Source organism: Balaenoptera acutorostrata, chromosome 8 (assembly GCF_949987535.1).
Source record: "Balaenoptera acutorostrata chromosome 8, mBalAcu1.1, whole genome shotgun sequence".
NCBI lineage: Eukaryota > Metazoa > Chordata > Mammalia > Artiodactyla > Balaenopteridae > Balaenoptera > Balaenoptera acutorostrata.
This window is the reverse complement of record NC_080071.1, coordinates 33022045-33042561: the sequence shown is the minus strand read 5'-3', so window position 1 is coordinate 33042561 and position 20517 is coordinate 33022045. Positions and strand designations below refer to the sequence as shown.

The window sequence follows — 20517 nt, the reverse complement described above, 5'->3', positions numbered from 1 at the left end:
CCCTTTACAGATTAAGTCTGAAAGGTGGGACTACAGAATTCAAGTATGATGGGAGAAGAATGCATTTAAAATAACTAATATTGCTGCACATGACATGCCCTATATTCACTGGCCTCTTACTCAGGGTTCATTTTAATTGTTATCTGCGCGTGCATTCTATACCACATAATGAAAAGCTTCCATTTCACCCACTGAGCCCTGGGTTTTTATGTGCACCTCTACTAATGACCCTTAATTAAGCCGATTTTACCCTCGGAAATGCAAGTTTTCTTTTGGTCAACAAGTATTTTTAAGAGAGAGTTCTGAATGAACTTCCAAAGAGACATTTAAAATGCCTGTTAATGCTTATTATCTTAAGCAGTTGCAAAACTGAACAAAGTACATTTGTACTCAAGTGTGGGCTACCAACACCTCTATGTTTCATCGTACGTTTCCAGGGAAGCACTTTCACCCTCCAGAGTGCCATCAGTCCTCAGTTATGTTATGTTTCAGAGGCTTCAAGTATCTGGGTAGAAAACAACACAATAAAGTAGCCTGTATCACTTTACATTAGCCAACAATGTCAACCAGAGATAATATGTAATTTAAAAGACACCCTGTAAAATGTCTTGCTGAATGTATTTTTTCATAATGATTAGCAAATGTCAAAGTCTAGTAACAAAACTATTATTTATAGCATATCAACATCTAATTGATTTTACAAATGGAGGCAATTATTTTGGATGAAGGGAGGAATGCCTGCCAGATTTAAATGATTTATGATTACTAAGAGAAAACAACAATGTTTTGCTAATTCATTTTCAAATATGGCTCTTACACTCATTGATGATTTTAATTTTAAATCAAAGGATTTGCTACAATAATACATTAACTCTAAAAAAAAGCAACTTTGTGACAGCAGTTCGAGATATTTGTAACTGTTTAGAAATACTGCTTCCTACAGTAGGCTCAGGAGGGACTGTACCACAGAAATACATTTTCAAGGTGCTGATTTAGAACCACAGAAAGATCACAGTTCATGAACTCCAACCAATTACCCAGGGTGGGAGCACAGGCTCTTACAGCACTGCGAATGCAGCCATGTCTCATATTTCCTGACCTAAAACATTGACTGTCCGCTTCATAGGTTTGATAACTTGCACAAACGTCGTGAAAGGAAAATTAAATAGTCTGCCTCACTCTCTGTAACTCCCATTGATTTTTATAATCTAGTAGTAAGAGGTACATGTTTTAAGAGTAAATGAGAAAGAAAGTTCCTTCCCATAGCAAGGAGACCGTAACGCAGAAGAGAAGCTCACATTTCACAAGAAATAACCTGTGCATCTGTTGAAGAAGAAGAAGAAGAAGAAAAAGAAGAAGGGAAAAAAACCCAAAACAGCTAGGGGAATGCCTCAGGCTGAAGCAGATACTGATTGGGCAAAGCTTAAGGACAAGGGCCCTTGGAACTAAACAAAAGCAAATTCATTCTGTTGACAGATGTTGATTACATCAAAGCAACAAGGAACTCCCCCAACTCGCATTTTTTAAAAAACAATTAATACCGCTCTACAATCTACACAATAAGGACAAAGTAAGTTTTTAAACCAATCATAACAGACATTATTAAACTTGTTTTTTAAAAGTTTCGGTTGAGTTCTGGTGTGTTTTTAGCTATGAGCTTCTCCAAACAGTGCTTTATTCATTCCCATGGACATGTCTGGGGAGCTAAGCTGCCCATGCCATCAGCCCCTTCCTTCCAGGGGTTAACTGCTCTGACTGCCAAATAAAATACAGAGCAAGCCATGTAATTATGGAGACAGTCAAAGGGCAGGCTCTATTTTGAAATCTATTTGCACGGACAAGGTCTTCCAATTGAGCTTACAGGAAACAAGCTGGTAAAGAGCCTCCTTCTCCCCAGATGCTTTCCACACTTTTTCTCCAATTCAGAAAATCATGGATATGGACACCATACACCATTACTGCCTGGATTTCAAGCTAAGATGCCATTACAAGAAGAGTGGATCTGTTTCACAAACTTGTAAAAAAAACTTTTTTTTCCCCTTAATTAACAGCATTTGGCAACAGCATTTGGCAACAGCCTCTGGACAATAAAGCTACAGTGTTTATTAAACAACATTTCTCAAGAGGATACAGGCCAATTGTTATGCAGGTGTTGGAAAACAGATCATTTTCTTTAATGCTCAAAATAAAGCACATAGTCAAGTCTAAAGTATGCTGGCATAAACACTTATCTGAAATAAAGATTCTACTCGACATCCAACAGGGTTGTCCTTGAAGTTATTTATAGCTAAGATTGCTAAAACAGTAACAAAGATTTCACAGAAATAAAAAAAAAGAAATGTGTAAAGTATTTTAAGTGACAAAAAATCACAAGTCACTTTCATGCTGAGACATAAAAATTTGTCCTAGTTGCTTAAAGCTCTAAGTTTGCAATTTCTATGAGACTTTATCATACTCATATTAAAATAGAATTGGGCCACTACAACTAATAACACTAAGTAGTCAAAGGAAGGTGAGATAGTAGTCTTCACCACACATATGAGGCTATGGATGTAACTCATCATCAAGCCTATAAACCAGAGCCTGGGAGTCCTGGTTCTAAAGAAGATGAGCTGGAAAGCCAGCCACAGAGCACTTCTGGGAAGAGGAAGGGTGGCGGCCTGAGGGCACCCTCTACCAATAATAACAACATTCAAGAATGATGCCCAGGTCATAGCAAAACATGACCTTCCCCAAGGCTCCATCAGGAAGTTGGCTCCGCGCTACATCCCTCTTCCTTTTTAACAAAATGTATCAATAGCAACTGATAGAGTATAATGTCAATGACAAGTTCAGAAATGGGTTTAGGAAAAATACTTCATTTTGCTTCTTAACAAAAGCTAATTGGATAATATGTTATTATTCATTAATTTACATCACTAGCATCTAGGGATCTGTGATTTAAACAAAAAGCATTCCCCTCTTCTTGGGTGACAAAAACAACCCAACCTATTCTAGAAACACAGATCAATAAACATACCTATTTAATAAAGTAGACTCATGTTTGTGAACCTAGAAAAAAGTTCCTTTAGGCCGGCCCAATCATAGCCGGGGGAGGAGTGTCAAAGATTATAGTAAGAACACAAAATCTAAATCTAAAAGGAGATCATTTGGTAGATAAGTGGAAGTTACATAGAAACGATTAATCTGTAAAAGGAACGAGGACTACTGTATGAAATTTCTCCATTTAAGATGAAAAATGTTTAGTTCAAAATTTGAATTTAAATTCATCTTTATAATCATAAAATATTGAGTCACACTGAAATAGTATATGCTTAGAAAATCCCATTGTGTCTCAGCTAAAGTTTAGAGAAAAGCAGCTTTTTAGCACTTCAACAATACATATACTCAGGCAACTTCTTGGACAAAGAAATATTGTATCCTTTCACAGGAAATAAAGAAGCTGTTTATTAGGGCTGTGGTTAAAATGTAATAATTCATTCCAGTTGAGCCCTGTGAAAAATGTCATCAAAATATCATTTTCTTTGCCAGATTTTCTGGATGCCGTAGTATCATTTAAATACAGAATAAAAGTCAAGCTGTGATCAGAGTAGAAGTACGACACCAAAATGACCCAAAAGCAAACATTCATTCTGTCAAAGTAACAGGAAAGAATTTCACACAGTCCTGATACCCAGAGAATGCACACTTCTAGGTTAGCACAGAACATCTGGCAAACTTCAACTTTCCAAAGTCTCTCAAAAAAACATTCCTATTACCTCACATACTTGGGTTAAAGAAGAGGAAAAAATAGAAAAAAATTTATATTAAAGCACACAAGTAAGCATCAGAAAGAGCAGTTTCACAGAAATAACACATGGAATTCAATTTTAGAGAAAGTCTGTATAAAAATATCATGAGTTTACAAAAAACTGACATAGTAAGAAAGTCCTTCTTTAATTCTTTAAAAAAGACTATTCTTAAATACTACTGTCATGTAAAATACTACTCAAAATATTAGTTATTTGGATAAAAATATCCAGTAATAGAAGACGTTGGGACTTATAATTTATGATCAAAGGCACAGCTTTAATATGAATATTTTTCAATTGTACTAAAGCCTTTGAAAAGACTGTAATTTTAATCTTCCTCTCACAACAGGGTCAACTGAATTCTATATGCAACATGCTCTAGTTATATTGTTGGATGCATTCCTTTTTTCCTTCTTTTTATGAGCCCTTTAAAGTTATTTATGCAAATAATTGGTATAAAATAGCTCAGAGCTTTGACCCAAACTACAGTATCATTACCAAAAAACCCCTACAAAACCCCAAAAAATCTTAATATTTTCCTGAGAATGCTTTCACTGTACAGCTCCAAGTGAAAGGCATGAAACAAAAAGAAACCATTTGAATATAAATCCTACGGTGGTATTTTGACAATTGTGGGAGTTCTGCCCTGTAACCAGGCAATAGAAGCGGTAGGTAGTTCGGTAGGTCAATAATCACAACCGAAAATAAGAAAGCTAAGCTCCAGGAAAACAATATATTTTCAGCTTCTGCAGTTGAGATTACACAGATTCAAGACAATAGAAGCCAAGATCATTCATCAAGGAGTCATTTTCACAAAAAATAAAGAGAAAATACACAGTAGCCTCTTTAGCAAAAGAAAAAGTTCCAAATTACCTGAAGGCAGCTTTTTGAAGTGATGTAGTTATGTTGCCACAAATAACTTTATATTCAATTCAACTATGTAGCCTTAGTTAACCACATGAATAAATAACAGCTCCATTGCTTTAAGAATTAATGCAACAAGTACAATGTATTAAAATGGTACAGGCTTAAAAGGGGAGTTCCACAGAAGCCTGCTTACAAATTGGCTCTTGTATTTTTTTTTCAGATATGGATGCTCAGCTATAAAATCATTATTTTCTGTACTAAAGATTAAAAATGAAAACCACTGCCACCACTACCCAAATGTGTACTCTTTACCTGTATAAAGCAGGCTGCCTCTCATAGCTGAAAACACAATATTACTTGAAATCCGTAGCTTCTTCACACTTGGTGGAATGACAAATTCATCATCTCATTTTTAGATTAAAGTCTTCAGTAGAGCCACAGTCCTGAAATATTTGATGTGTACAATATTTGTAGCATGCTATTGTCTAATGTGAACACTTTTTGAAGTATAGTTCTACCAGAGTGTTATAAAACAAAAACAAAAATGCCAAGACAAAACATAGCCCATTTGGAGGTAAAAAGAAATAGTAGAATTTCAAACACTTTATATTTTGCTTGTGAATGTGCCATGGGATTTTCCTCTGAAAGGTGTCCCTTCCTAATTATATTTACTTGAGTTCTTGTTTAAATTGTTTTCCCTTCTCTGAGCATTAGTTGGTTTACTTGGACAAGTTAGTTAAATTCTCTAAGCCTTAGTTTGCTCACCCGTTAACAGGAATAACAATACCTTCTTCACAGGGTTGCTATGATAACTGTATGACATGAGGTATGGAGAGTGGCACAAGGTAAGCACTCGATAAGTGGTAATTATGATCACTGGTTGCCTGACTATGGGAGAAGGTCACTCTAAAATGGACTAATCAGTAGGTAGAAACCAGCCTGAACGTCAAAATATGTTTTGGATAATTCACAAAGTAAGTACTTCACAAAATATTCATGAGATCCTAGGTTGGGTCCCAGAACTGCTACTTAAAAACCATGCTATCCAAAGCACTGGTCGTCTCCTGCCTTTATCACAGGACCACCCTGACCATCAAATGACATTGCAGATGTATAAACACTTTATAAACCATACGGCATCTCACGATTGTAGTGTATTGAGAGAAGGCTTAAATTCAGTAGGATGAATTATGTACAGCCTAATTTTGACATTTTTCTGAGAGTTCTTGGTGGGGCCTTGCTAGAAGGCTGATGGTAAAGCCTAAGGAAAGTCTCTTCTTCCATTTAGAAGCATAAACAATCCCAGCTTTTTTCAAGAATCATATCCTTCCAAACACATTAGTATATAGAATAGATTTTATATTTGTGCAAAGGGTGGGATGAGAGAAGTATGTTCTAGAAACATTCTACTTGGCAGTGAACACATCCCCTGTAAAGCTCCTTACCACAAATAATTTTGAGAGCAGAATGTTGTTATTTTTATTCTGTTATTAAATAGTGTTCAGTCAATGTTATGCTTAGTCATAAACTGTTACATTGTCCTTGGTAACCTTAGTAACTTAGTTTGTAAGTTTAAACACATTTGTTTGACTATTTAATAGAAATATTCTAGAGCTCACCGAATCTTATTGTTTAAATGTACCAAGAAGTTTCCTTTGCATAAAAATTCCTGTTTATTAAACAGTAATACAAGAACTTATTTATATTTCAAGCACTACCAACATACATCATTTATGACAAAAAAGGCAAGCACTCCATAAGAAATGCTCAATCACTGTCAATCACAAACACTAAAATATAAAAACCAAAGCGAGCCGTGTGAACTGTATTAAATTCAGCTAAACACAGAACTACCAACAGAACAAACAAAAAAACAAATAATTATCAGTGACTCACAGATCTATTTACATGAGATACACAAAATAACGTGCAAAGGTGTAACCATGGTAACGTGATAGCCTAAATTGAGTGCCTTTAAAATTTGCACTTATTTAAACACCATGCAAACTGATGTCCTTACAAAATTTAAATGTTTCAAAAGTAGTCAAAGCTTATCTTTGTTATCTGATCATTGATCAAAACAGTTTCAACTAAAAATCAGCTGTCTTTAAAATTATTCATGGCCCAATTTAATGAAACCATGATAAAAATATCAAACAATTTTTTCTAATTTTTCAGCACGCTATTTTCACAACCACCGATTAACAATTGAAAAAACTCAGCTATATACAATAAATCTCGTAATAGTCAAAGAATATTAAAACATGCTTTGACATAAAGACTTTTCTTAAACTCACACTGTTGCATGTAACCACCCCCCCTACTTCTAATTAGCTACTAAAGCAGTAATGCTATCAGCTGTTTCAGTTTATAGGTGATTTTCACTGACAATTACCATTTGAATAGTTTAATATTTAATGCTACAGTTAGTCCTAATGTCTTTTATTTTATTTCTTAAGCTACAGGAGTAAAACATTATTTTGTAGTTCACTGGCTACCACACTTAAGATGTAATGTTTAGTGTGTATTTCATTATGTCGATGAGCAATGGATGTTGCTTGACATGATCTAAATGGGTCAACAGTATTTTCCTAGTCACATTAATCATTCAGACAGCTAGAATTTAAAAAATGGCCTTGAAAACTACAACTAGAGAATCTATTCACATAATGACACTCACCATTGGCGGGTTATCTAGGATGTGGTTAAGGAGAAGGAAGAGTTACAGACTTTGAACACATGTTTCATTATTTACTCGGAAACCACTTCAAGACCCTAGCTCTCTATTTTCAGAATCTAAGTGAACACCCACAGGGACAGATTTCTGAGATACCAAACGGTAGTCTAAAAAAAAAAAAAAAAAGCATTAGATGGAAATCTATGAAAACTTTCATTTGAGAAGAAAGAATAAAATTTGGGGAGCCCAGCTGTAAATGAGACACGGCCCCAAGGGTATGATCAGGCAAATGGTATCTATACAAATACACCGCAGCATGGATGAGGACACAGCACTCACTTTGGACAACCATCATGTCTTCACCCGCTGATGGCTCCTAGGAAGTGAAGAAGAGAAGGAGAAAAAGAAAAAGCAGAACTGGCCTTGAGAAACAGCTGTAAATCATCTGTGCCAGCTGCATCAAAAGAAAGAATCTGATAAGGAACATGGAGAGAGACAGATGTGAACCCATGAACAGCAACTCCAGTTTCCTCTTCCCTTCATTGTCATGACTGACCTCTCCACTGAGTCTGACCGAGGGACGCTCTGGTCTACATGGCTAGGCAATATGCTGGAAGACCATCCTGGACAACCATCTTACCACTTTGTTCCATATGAATTAGGTGCTTTCAAATAAAAGTATGGAAGCCACATGCAATCGCTTCCCTCCCACCAGAAGCTCTTCAGTGGGTCTTTGGCAGCTGTGAAGAAGACAGTGTCCGGCATTAGCTTTCTCTTTCTGAACTCACTTCACAAGGGTCACCTGCCAAGTGGATGTGCTCTGTCCTTTCCTGAAACCACACAGAATGAGCCAGAGTTCATGGGAAGCCTACTTTTTTTTTTCTTTCTGATTATGAAAATGGTATATGCATGGTATTAAATGTTTTTATAACAATACTAAGAAAGTATAAATAGTATAAAGTAAAAAATGGTAAAGAGCTTCCTCAAATGATCACTGTTAACATTCAGCAAACACACTTTAGACCATTTCTCTATGTACCCATTAATATATTTTTATTATATTTTTAATAGTATATTAATTTATATTTTATAAATATTCTGTTTGTACATGTAGTTTTATAAACTGCTATTCTGAAAGCAAGTAATTTCTCTCCACAATATACAGAAGTTTCCTGTCTTTTTTTTTAATTAATTAATTTAATTTATTTTATTTTTGACTGCGTTAGGTCTTCGTTGCTGCATGCGGGCTTTCTCTAGTTGCGGCGAGTGGGGACTTCTCTTCGTTGCGGTGCGCGGGCTTCTCACTGCGGTGGCTTCTCTTGTTGCGGAGCAGGGGCTCTGGGCGCGTGGGCTTCAGTAGCTGTGGCTCGTGGGCTCTAGAGCGCAGGCTCAGTAGTTGTGGCGCACGGGCTTAGTTGCTCCGCGGCATGTGGGATCCTCCCGGACCAGGGCTGGAACCCGTGTCCCCTGCATTGGCAGGCAGATTCCCAACCACTGCGCCACCAGGGAAGCCCAAGATACCTGTCTTTAACAAAAACTATAGATCTACATGATACTTTTTATCCTATTGGGTTACTGGTTTCATAGTATTCCTTTATATGGATGGGTAACATAGCATTTTATTTAACTGATGATGAGCATTTAGGTGAGTTCTTCTGTTTTGTGCCCTGCACAATATACCTTTTACAAATACATGTATTGTAATTATTCTTTTTAGCTTAAATTCCCAGAAGTAGAATTCTTGGGTTAAAAAATATACAAAATTCTGACATATCTGCAAAACTGCTCTCCACAAAAGAGCAATTTATATTCCCAATGGTGCCTATTTCCCTACACCCTCACCACTATTATTAATGTTGAAACCTTTGTCAGTCTGATAAATGAAAAATGGTATCTCGCTTTTACTTGTTTTTCTTCAGATACTGAGGTTGAAGATCTCTTTATTTATGTATTTATATTCTTTTGTGAAATCCCCATTTAGGCCTTGTGGGCTGTTTTTTTACTGGATTTACTTTAAGTGTGCTCTGTGAATTAGAAACATTAAACATTTGTGTACTATATTGTTTCAAAATTTTTTTCAGTTTGCCATTTGCATTTCAAATTTGTTTAAAGTGTGGGCTTAGGGACTTCCCTGGTGGTTCAGTGGTTAAGAATCCACCTGCCAATACAGGGGACACGGGTTCGAGCTCTGGTCCGGGAAGATCCCACATGCTGCGGAGCAACTAAACCCGTGCGCCACAACCACTGAAGCCGGCGCGTCTAGAGCCGGTGCTCCCAACAAGAGAAGCCACCGCAACGAGAAGCCCGCGCACCGCAACGAAGAGTAGCCCCCTCTCGCCGCAACTAGAGAAAGCCCGTGCACAGCAACAAAGACTCAACGCAGCCAAAAATAAATAAAATTAAATATTATTAAAAAAAATAAAATAAAGTGTGGGCTTATACTGAATTTATAGATTAATCTAGGGAGACTATGACTCTCTAAAATATTTAGTTGTCTTATTTAAGAGATGTCCTTACATTTACTGCAGTCTTCTTTACTATATCTCAGTAGACATCTAATGTCTTCACATAGGCCCTGTATATTCCTTATTATTTGTTTACTCTGGGATATTTTATATTCTTGTTTGTTATCATAAATGGATTTTTCCATTATATTATCTGCCTAAATATAGGACAATAATTGTTTTTCTTTAAAAAAAACATAAGTTTTAAAAAGTTGAAATATAATATTCCAGTGTCATACTTTCATGCTCCTTAATAATAAATAAATAAAATAATAATAAATAAATAATAAATAAATAAATAAAATCAAACAGACATACAGACTCACATGCTTTTTCCACTGGAAAGAAGTGAGTTGGGACTGACTGGGGTTAGCTAGACTTTCCTTTCCATCATTGCCAACTCACCCCCTCTTACCTTGTCTCTCCCCAGTGTTACCCTCCCTCTTCTCAAATATGAAGTGTTAAACGAGGTAGGCTAACAGGTGCTGGAAGTGCCAGTAAATTAAAGGCACCAAAAAAGAAGGACAGATTTTTGGGAAAGGTTTGATATTTAAAATATTCCCCCTCACAAGCAATGACCTAATCATGAGGGGTTGGGGGAAAGAGTTAGAACTTTTTAGGACTTATTATTCTACACTTACCTAAATTTACAGCTTAGTCTTGTTTTTGTGTTGAGTTGTGTGTCTGGGTTGGGATGGGGCAACCATAATCTTTCCAGTGGTAGGGTTCCATCTTAATTCAACCTTTATGCTGCTGTAACTGTGCCTGTAGGCACAAGAAGGTCTGACTGCATTGAGCAAGCAGCACAATTATGAAAATTCCCCTCATCTTATAACAGGGAAAGAAATCAAGAACTTTAAATAAAAATAAATTTAAAACTAATCTGCCAGCTTTCCGACCAAGGTCTCTGTATAGCTCTAGTTGCCAGGATCCTCTCATATTCAGTTTGACTTCTCCCTGGGAAGACAAATATTCCTTAAAGTTGTAGAAGGGGGGCCAGGGTGTGTGTGGGGAAAATCCTCTCCTTACTGTTCTCTTAGAGCAAATGCTCTCCTGACGTATTCTCTTCCATGAGTTTCAGAATACTACTTCCAACTCCACCTGCAAGTTTGGAAAATCCCTATGACATATATTTGGCAGAAAAAAATGACTAATTTTTTGCATTATAAATATCTGACCCACAGATAATAGCATGGAGGATTACACCCTTTTCTCTACTTTTACCTATATTTGAAATTTTCAATAATAAAAAATTTAAAGAGCATTTGGTCTAGCACTAAAAAAGAAAAATAGCTTTCCTAAAGAATTCAAAGAGGGCTTCCCTGGTGGTGCAGTGGTTAAGAATCTGCCTGCCAATGCAGGGGACATGGGTTCGAGCCCTGGTCCGGGAAGATCCCACATGCCGCGGAGCACCTAAGCCTGTGAGCCACAACTACTGAGCCTGTGCTCTAGAGCCCACAAGCCACAACTACTGAAGCCTGCACACCTAGAGCCTGTGCTCCACAACAAGAGAAGCCACTGCTATGAGAAGTCCGTGCACCGCAACGAAGAGCAGCCCCTGCTCACCGCAACTAGAGAAAAGCCCGTGTGCAGCAATGAAGACCCAACGCAGCCAAAAATAAAATAAAAAAAAAGAATTCAAAGAAGTGTAGGAAATGGAAGAGTTATTCTAAATCTAGCATGCTGTTTACACGTGAAAAAACAAAGTATTTAAAATGAGCATTGATCTGCAATCGCTCCTGTTAGGAACAGCCCCAGGACTGATGCTTCTTGATGGTAGAAACTAGAGAGTTATTCACACATTTCTAATTTGCAGTTCACAGCCACGCATGCTTCTTTGGAGTAAACCTGGGGTTGAGTTTTAACTGCTCATATGTTACGCAAGTAAAACTCCTAAAGTACATTATAGCACAAGAGGGCACAGGTTTGGACACCAAACTCTTTCTGAGCACAGTGTGATATAAGGTGCTGGCTGGGATCTGAAAAGTGTCTGGGGCTTGGCCATCATGGTGATGTACAGAGAGGCAGGAAGTCTTCATGGAAGTTCAACACTGGAAGTGCTGGAGAAACACTGCAGTGAGGGAAGTTCCATTTCCACCTTTGTGTCATAAAACCTTAGGCAGCAAGTAGATTTTTGCACAATGGTACGGGGTCCCTCAGGTAAGTATTTCAGGGATAATATATAAAACAGGAAGACCATAAATCCTGTAAAGGGGATAGCAGTGGACTGACATGGACAGAATTTACACCTAGAATTAATGTGTCATCATTACCAAATCCACTCTGCTCTCAACTCCATTGCCATGACTAGACGATGCTGACCTCACTGAGTAACCTGAAAGGCTGGCAATATTTGGGTTTGGTGATGGCTAATTCAGACCTCATAAATATTATGTAACTCTAGTCTTTTTGCCTCTAGCCAACCAGCCTGACTGCAATTTTCAGACACAAGTGGCAAACTGACATTGAGAATTTATGAGCTTTGCCATATTAGTAATGCACATTTCCTTTTGAATTATTCTAGCCTGTAGCCTGAAGCAGATTATAATTATCATTCCTTTTGCCATACATATCTGAAGATCTAAAAGTGGTTCAGGTGGCAACATCAATGTTTCAATGTTCTATGTAGATTGGTAAATAAAAGCCCATATATGACAAATGAAAAGCACATGGATATTTGTATTGCTAGAATTTTAAGATATCTTAGCTTATTAAAGCTTGGTCCCCTTCACAGTGTGTCCATATAAATTGCTTCCCTATCCTATTAGAGATGATTTTCACTTTACTATCAAACAAATACATGTTGTACAGTTTGCTTGGAGCAGGCTATTCAGGTAGTCAGTGATCCATACTATGGAAAAAGTTAGTTCTACACCAAGATAAATATGTGGTCTTAGCTGTTAGGAAAGCATTTTCCTACATAAACAATGTGTCTAAGTTCTAGGCTAGCCCATTTGCCCATAATATTACTGAAATACTACACATTTGCAATGAAAAGAAAAAGCTAGGAAACAATTCAGCTGCAAACACCTGATATTTTAGCTACATTATGGATTTTCTGGGAATGTTGCTGCCATTTACAGTGTGGTTTCTAGAGGAAAACATGTTCTACATGGACAATGAGGGAAAGTGAAATGTCCTCTCTATGGCCTTCTACCTCCCATTCTCAGCCTCTTCCTCTCCAGCTCCCACTGGAAAGGGGATGGAGGCCGAATGGCCCTGAAAATGCTAGAGAGGAGAGTAGGCCAAGTCTCATTCCTTCTCATAAAACCTGTACCAGCCCCAGAGCTAGGATCCTCATGCTGCTTCAGCTTCTTCCAACGTCTAGAGCAAGTGAAAGGAAGCAAGTCTGTTTTGAAGTTCAAGCAAGCCCACTTCCCTGACCCTTAGCACCAGAATGAACACCTCAAGCCCCAGTACAGCCACCTTGAGAGGAAACATGGTGGCCCTGTGGGACTACTGTCACTCTAACTGGAGTTCACCAGTATGGGCAGGAGGTCTGGTTAATAATAACTTAGATGGAGCCAGGGGAGCTGGATTGTCTAACTTCAGTTCTGACTCTAAGATTTACTAGCTGCCAACCTTCAGCAAGTTACTTAATCATTCTGTGCCTCAGTTTCTCTATCTGTTAATAAAAAGGGAAAATTTAAAAAACTGTGAGGATTAAATAAGTTCATATGTATTAAGCATTTATCATTATGGCACCTGGCACATAGCAATCAAGAAGTTGAGCTATCATTCATTATAGGTATAGTATCACTCTGAATGAAAAAGGTACATAAATGCTCTCTCCTTTTTTAAAGCTATATTATTTTTTCCCTCTGGTCTCCAGAGCAGTAGTGGTTAGGTAGGAAGATGTAATTTAGCAAGTGGACATTAATGCCCAGAAACAGTTTATGTACCTCTAAAATACTTCTACACTCACAAGGATGCTTCAACATATGCAAATCAATCAATGTGATATACCATATCAACAAAAGAGAAAAATTATGTGATCATCTCAATAGATGCAGAAGAAGCATTTGATAAAATTCAACATACATTCATGATAAAAACTTTGACCAAAGTGAATATAAAGGGAACATATCTCAACATAATAAAAGCTATTTATGACAAACCCACAGCCAACATAATGCTTAATGGTGAAAAGCTGAAAGCCTTCCCACTAAAATCTGGAAGAAGACAAAGATGCCCACTCTCACCACTTCTATTTAACTTTGTACTGGAAGTCCTAGCCACAGCAATCAGACAAGAAAAAGAAATAAAAGGTACCCAAATTGGAAGGGAAGAGGTAAAATTGTCATTATATGCAGATGACATGATATTCTAAATAGAAAACCCTAAAGACTCCATACAAAAACTATTAGAACTGATAAATGGGGACTTCCCTGGTGGCGCAGTGGTTAAGAATCCACCTGCCAATGCAGGGGACACAGTTTCGATTCCTGGTCCAGGAAGATCCCACATGCTGCGGAGCAACTAAGCCCATGGGCCACAACTACTGAGCCTGTGCTCTAGAGCCCACGAGCCACAACTACTGAGCCCGTGTGCCACAACTACCGAAACCTGCGCGCCTAGAGCCTGTGCTCCCCAACAAGAGAAGCCATCGCAATGAGAAGCACGTGCACCACAATGAAGAGTAGCCCCCGCTCGCCGCAACTAGAGAAAGCCTGCACAGAGCAACAAAGACTGAATGCAGCCAAAAATAAATAAATAAATAAATAAAATTTAAAAAAAAAAAAACCTCCTAGAAGAGAACATAGGCAAAATATTCTCTCACATAAACTGTAGCAATACTTTCTTAGATCAGTCTTCCAAGGCAAAAGAAATAAAAGTAAAATACTCCTCTACACACATACACACACACGCTCCTCAAATAAAACCCAGACTTTTAAATTACAAGTACATATGAGTAACAGACAACAGTAAACTTATTTATCCATGTTGTTTTTACTAATAAATTTTTTTTGGGGGGGCTGCATTGGGTCTTCATTGCTGCGCATGGGCTTTCTCTAGTTGCGGCGAGCGGGGGCTACTCTTCATTGCAGTGCACGGGCTTCTCATTGCAGTGGCTTTTCTTGTTGGGGAGCACGGGCTCTAAGTGCACGGGCTTCAGTAGTTGCAGCACGTGGGATCAGTAGTCGCGGCACATGGGATCAGTAGTCGCGGCACGTGGGCTCAGGGCACATGGGCTTCAGTAGTTGTGGCACACGGGCTCAGTAGTTGTGGCTCGTGGGCTCTAGAGCACAGGCTCAGTAGTTGTGGCACATGGGCTTAGTTGCTCCGCAGCATGTGGGATCTTCCCAGACCAGGGATCAAAACCGTGTCCCCTGCATTGGCAGGTGGATTCCCAACCACTGCACCACCAGGGGAGTCCCACTAATAATGTTTTAAAGAAAGCATTTTAAAACTTAATGCAAGTACAGGTGAGGACGTGGGGCAACAAAAACACTCAAATATTACTGGGGAATGTGTCGATTGGTACAAAAAACAGAATGAAGTCACTAGTTCAATCCCAGGTATACATGCAATAAAAACACATACGGAGGTACAGAGATGCACCAAAAGACACATACAAGAATGTCTGTAATAGAAAAAAAGTGTAACCAACCCAAATGCCCATCTACAATAGAACGGATAAATTATGATAAATTTATAAAATGGAAGGCTATACAGCAACCAAAATAAATGAACTACAGCTACAGACAATAATACGGATGAATATTTAAAATATAAAGTCGAGTCAAAGAAGCCAGAAAAAAAAGAGAATCTGTGATTCTATTTATATAAAGGTACAAAAACAGGCAAAATCGAATCATACTCTTCAAGAATCTATACATGGGCAGGGGGGTGGTTAAGAATCTGCCTGCCAATGCAGGGGACACAGGTTTGAGCCCTTCCAGGAAGATCACACATGCCACAGAGCAACTAAGCCCGTGCGCCACAACTACTGAGCCTGCGCTCTAGAGCCCGCGAGCCACAACTACTGAGCCCGAGTGCCACAACTACTGAAGCCCATGTGCCTAGAACCCGTGCTCTGCAACAAGAGAAGTCCCCGCAATGAGAAGCCCGCGCACCACAACGAAGAGTAGCCCCTGCTTGCTGCAACTAGAGAAAGCCCACACGCAGCAGTGAAGACCCAATGCAGCCAAAATAAATAAATAAATAATATTTAAACTAAAAAAAAAAAAAAAAAAAGAATCTATACATGGGGGTAAAACTATAAACAAAAGTAAGAAAGTGAATACTATTAAAGTCAAGATTGTGATTACCTGGGAGATGAAAGAGATTTGGACTGGGAAAGGCAATGAGAGTTCTTCTGAGGTACAGGCAACATTCTGATTTTTTTTTTGTTTTAACTGGCACAGTAGTAATATAGGTGTTTGCTTTACAATCACTCGTTAAATTGCCCAATCCTTTTACACATGTTTCTCTCTATATATTATACTTCACAATAAAGTGCTAGAAGGGAGAGAGGAAAGAAGGCAGGAAAAGGAGAAAGGAAAGAAGGAGGGAAGGAGGGAAGAGGAGGAGGGAGGGAGGGATAAAGCCAGAACTAGAAAACAAAATAAACCAAAAAAAAAGATGAGAAAGCATTCTAACAATCAGGTTTCTGTATATTATGATGCAAGTAATTCAAAATATTAATATGTTAAATTCAAGCAATTTTTAAAAATCAAGTAAAATAGAAAATCAGAAATAATTCACAATTCTTATTATACAGTGAAAATTAATAGCATAGTTATCTATATTATATTTAATTGACCAGGTTATTAGAAATTCGTATTTGAAAAAAATTAAAATGAATTCTTATAATTATTCTATTACTACAAACTAGTTAATAAATATCCTCGATGGCCATATAACTATATTCTTATTCCAGGGCTTTTTAATTGATATAACGTACATGGGACAACTATACTGCTTGCTGAAGCAGAAAAACCTACCAAACTTTCTTAGCAGGAAAACTGTATCCTTTCAGAAGCTTTATAATAACAATAATAAAATAGCTGACATGTTTGTAGCAATTTACAAAATAACTTCATACAGATTATTTAATTTGGTCCAACAACTTGTGTAAGGTAAACTGGGAAGATATTCTTGTATGTATTTTACAGGCAAAAAACCCTTGAGACTCAAGGGGGTTAAGGGATTTGCACAAGATCACAAAAGTTACAAGTGGCAGATCTGAGTTTCAAACCTGAGCCTATTTCTTTTTTTTGAGATTTTTTTTTTTTTAATTTATTCTTGCCTGCGTTGGGTCTTCGTTGCTGCGTGTGGGCTTTCTCCAGTTGTGGCGAGCGGGGGCTACTCTTCGTTGCGATGCGTGGGCTTCTCATTGCAGTGGCTTCTCTTGTTGCAGAGCATGGGCTCTCCAGGCACGAGGGCTTCAGTAGTTGCGGCACGTGGGCTCAGTAGTTGTGATGCGTGGGCTCTAGGGAGTGTGGGCTTCAATAGTTGTGGCTCGCGGGCTCTAGAGCGCAGGCTCAGTAGTTGTGGCACCCGGGCTTATTTGCTCCGCAGCATGTGGGATCTTCCCGGACCAGGGATCAAACCTGTGTCCCCCGCCTTGGCAGGCGTATTCTTAACCATTGCACCACCAAGGAAGTCCCTAAGCCTATTTTTTTTAACTTTTTTTAAAAATAGAAAATTAGAAACATATGCAAAAGTAGACAGATTACTATAACAAACTCCCATGTACCCATCATCTAGCTTTAACAATTATCCACTCATGCTGATCTTGTTTAATCTACAACCATTCTCCCTTCCCACTGATTTGGAAGCCAATCCCAGATATCATATCTGTAAATATTTCAGTATGTATATCTAAAAGATGAGAACTCTTTAATGATTTAACAATATAACCTTATATTAAAAAGTTAATAGTAATTCCTTAATATATCAAATATTTGTAGTCTTCAGATACTCTCCTTTTGTCATATATATGAAAATTATATATATATAATTATATATAATTCAATTTTTTATTAAACAAATGGTTTGTTAAAATAGGATCCAAAGAAGATCTACACGTTGCATTTGATTGACATGTCTCTTATGCCTGTTTAATCAATTCCTCTCTCTTTTATTTTTTCTTCCATGTAATTTATTTGTTAAAGAAATGGGGCTTCCCTGGTGGCGCAGTGGTTGAGAATCTGCCTGCCAATGCAGGGGACACGGGTTCGAGCCCTGGTCTGGGAAGATCCCACATGCCGCGGAGCAACTAGGCCCGTGAGCCACAATTACTGAGCATGCGCATATGGAGCCTGTGCTCGGCAACGAGAGGGGCCGCGATAGTGAGAGGCCCGCGCACCGCGATGAAGAGTGGCCCCCGCACCGCAATGAAGAGTGGCCCCCGCACCGCGATGAAGAGTGGCCCCCGCTTGCCACAACTAGAGAAAGCCCTCGCACAGAAACGAAGACCCAACAAAGCCATACATACATACATACATACATAAATTAAAAAAAAATGTAAGCAGACAAGAATAGCATTAAAAAAAAAATTAAAAAAAAAAAAAAGAAATGAATTTCTTTGTCCTTAGCATCTTCTTCATACTGGAATTCACTAGTTATATCTAGTGCTGTCTCTGTCCCTTATATTTCCTATAGACTGATATTAAACCCAGGGACTTGTTTTGATTCAAATTCAGTTTTTTTAGCAAGACTATTTAAGGGGAGGTCTCTGACAGATGTCTCTCTTTTTGTGATGTTAGCAGCCACTGATGGTCAGTGCCTAGATCCATTCATTCATTAGGGGTTTGCCAAGTGGTAATATTTCATCAGTCCTTTTTAATTCGTTGGCAGGAATATTTCTATAAAGAAATCCTTTCTTTTTTTAGACTACGTATTTGGCCATCCTGATGTTCAGTTCATACAGGAAATCAAGCTAAAGGCTTGATTCTGTCTCTCTACTTAACCAGTTTTCAGAATAGCTAGTTAAAAACTCAGAGCTCTGAACAATAAATTCAGTGTTCTTAATCAGAGATTAGATAAAATTTCTATCTAAAAGATTCTGATCTAAAATATTATCTATTTCTGTGTAAATAATTTCTATATGAAAGATTGAGTCAGTGAAACTTAATTGCACTTTGAAGTAAAAATACTGGTCAGAGTCCAGTGAAACAGAAACATTTTATTAATTTTTATCATAAAGTAAAAACATTAGTCACCCAGGCTTAATAAATCACATATCTCCTCCATCCTTTTCTTCTCACACTTTCATTTGGGGGGTGGGGTGGAGCTGGAAGATTAGAGGTAACAAGACTGCAATTTAAAGGGGGGGGACCCAACTCCAAATGGATTTTTCTTTTAGAAAGAAACCCAAAACCGAAAGAAAACAGGTAAAATTAGCTATTGGAAATTATGGCCATGTGAATCAACCCTTGCTCCCCACATCTGGCAGCACTTAGCTCCCTGAGGGCACACTTGGTGCCCTAGGGCACCGTTACACATGTTTGACCAGCGGGGCAACAACAAAGGACACAGAGGCTATAAAAAGAGGCAGCAGGTAACCATCAGGCCGGCCAAATGGCTGAGGCACTTTGACATAACACACAATGAAGCAACTGGTTATTCCCATGGCTGAAAAGTCAGCGAGGGAGGGCTGTATTTTAGGATTCAAATTCCACAGCGTGCCTCTTTAAGTCACTGGGTTACTTCCTTGTTTTAATCAGGTCCACAAATTTTCCCTTTTCTTTCAGACACTCAGTGAAAAACATGGGAGACAAGCTGTATAAAGTGACCTTGTGTTCTTGCCAAAAACCCATCTAAGAATTCAACTAGACTGTTTTCTGGACTTTCCCCCCAGATGGTGGAGGCAGTGAAGGTGCCAAGTTATTCTGCACACCCTGTGGCATCCTGCTCCAAAAGAGACAGAAGTGTTCGCGAATGACACGGTCCATCTGATTATACCCATTCTACAACTTAGATGAGTACAGTACAATTACTTTTAAATACGGCGCCCACATAAGCAGTCATTTCATATTTAGGAACTAGGGGCTCTGCCTTTCCCACAGCCTAAAGTCCTCTTTTGGAGCCCTTGGTACTGGTGTGTTTCCCTTCTCTCCCACCAAGAATGCCCGCCCTCCCCTCCACCTCTTCACTAAGACTATTAAAAACATACCAACTCATTCCTTCGAATCCAGTCTTAGCAAAACACAGGAATGATAACGCCTATTAAACAAAGGCTTTGTGTGGATATTCCCTTAATCCGAAGGAATGATTCTAATTGTAGGAAATTTTAGATTCAAACAGGCTGTAGAGTGGAGATATTTGGGGGCCAGTGGACCCTTCCAGTGTTTTCAGTTACACCACTGTTAATAATCTGTTTCATAAACATGAAGCTCTGGGGCGAAAAAAAACTGTAAATGTCTTTAGTCTCCCTTTCCAGTGAAATATTTCTGAATTATGAGTTTTTGAAAATGATGAGCACTTACAATAAAATATTTCTAAATTATCTTGAGTACTTATTCCATAAAACAATTTCTTAAAAGTAAGCAACAGGAAGATTTCTTGAGGTATCATACATACATACATGTCGGTGAGTGTTTAATTGTGGAATTAAGATACCTTTTAGGGCTTCCCTGGTGGCGCAGTGGTTGAGAATCTGCATGCCAATGCAAGGGACACGGGTTCAGAGCCCTGGTCTGGGAAGATCCCACATGCCGCGGAGCAACTA

General features: G+C 38.3%; 1 protein-coding gene across 1 annotated transcript in view; it reads right to left on the bottom strand.

The window, feature by feature from the left end:
- METAP1D (methionyl aminopeptidase type 1D, mitochondrial) overlaps positions 1 to 20517 on the bottom strand; it is a 79703-nt gene that overhangs the window by 23574 nt on the left and 35612 nt on the right.